Here is a 772-nt window from a genome sequence, read left to right as displayed (position 1 = left end):
TTTTTTTAAATAGGGCCTGGGTATAAACCCAGGACCTCACACAGGCTACACAGGTACACAACAGCTGTGTCCCAAGCCCCTCATTGGAGGATTCTAGGCAGGGGCTCTACCGCTGAGCCACGTCCTCAGCCCTACATTTTAAAGGGAGAGGTCTTTGAAGTGGTGACCTTCACGCCGAGTCCCACTGATGAAGTGGCTCGAGCTCTTCAGTGGGTTGAGGAGTGTTACCTGGCAGAGGGACATGGAGTGCAGAGTTCTGTGGTTGAAGTCAATATGGGTGCTGGAAGGACACAAAGACCTGGTAAAACGAGATGGTATCAGACAGCGGTGGGCGGGGCCGGACAGCCATGCTTGTCAGACAGCGGTGGGCGGCAGGCCTGCCATGCATGACACCCACTGGAAACTGGGGCAGAAAGGAATGTCTGCACTTTTTTTTTTTTTAATGTGAGAGTACACTGTTGTTGTCTTCAGATACACCAGATGAGGGCATCTGATCGATCCCATTACAGATGGTTGTGAGACATCATGTGGTTGCAGGACCTCTGGAAGAGCAGTCAGTGCTCTTAACCGCTGAGCCATCTCTCCAGTCCCTGCACTTTGGGTATTACGTGCTGTAGTCTTTATTTGAGGTTTAGCCAACAGCCCAGGCTTCCTGGGAGATTTGTCCTCCCTCCCTGATCTCAGGACTCAGTGTTAGAGTGTGTCCTGGGTGAAGACTTAATACTTCAGCTGCTCTGGTCAATCCCGTTGGCTGAGGGGCCACCCCCAGGAA

This window comes from Mastomys coucha, unplaced genomic scaffold, assembly GCF_008632895.1.
Source record: "Mastomys coucha isolate ucsf_1 unplaced genomic scaffold, UCSF_Mcou_1 pScaffold23, whole genome shotgun sequence".
Taxonomy (NCBI): Eukaryota; Metazoa; Chordata; class Mammalia; order Rodentia; family Muridae; genus Mastomys; species Mastomys coucha.
Note: the sequence above shows the minus strand (reverse complement) of the source record.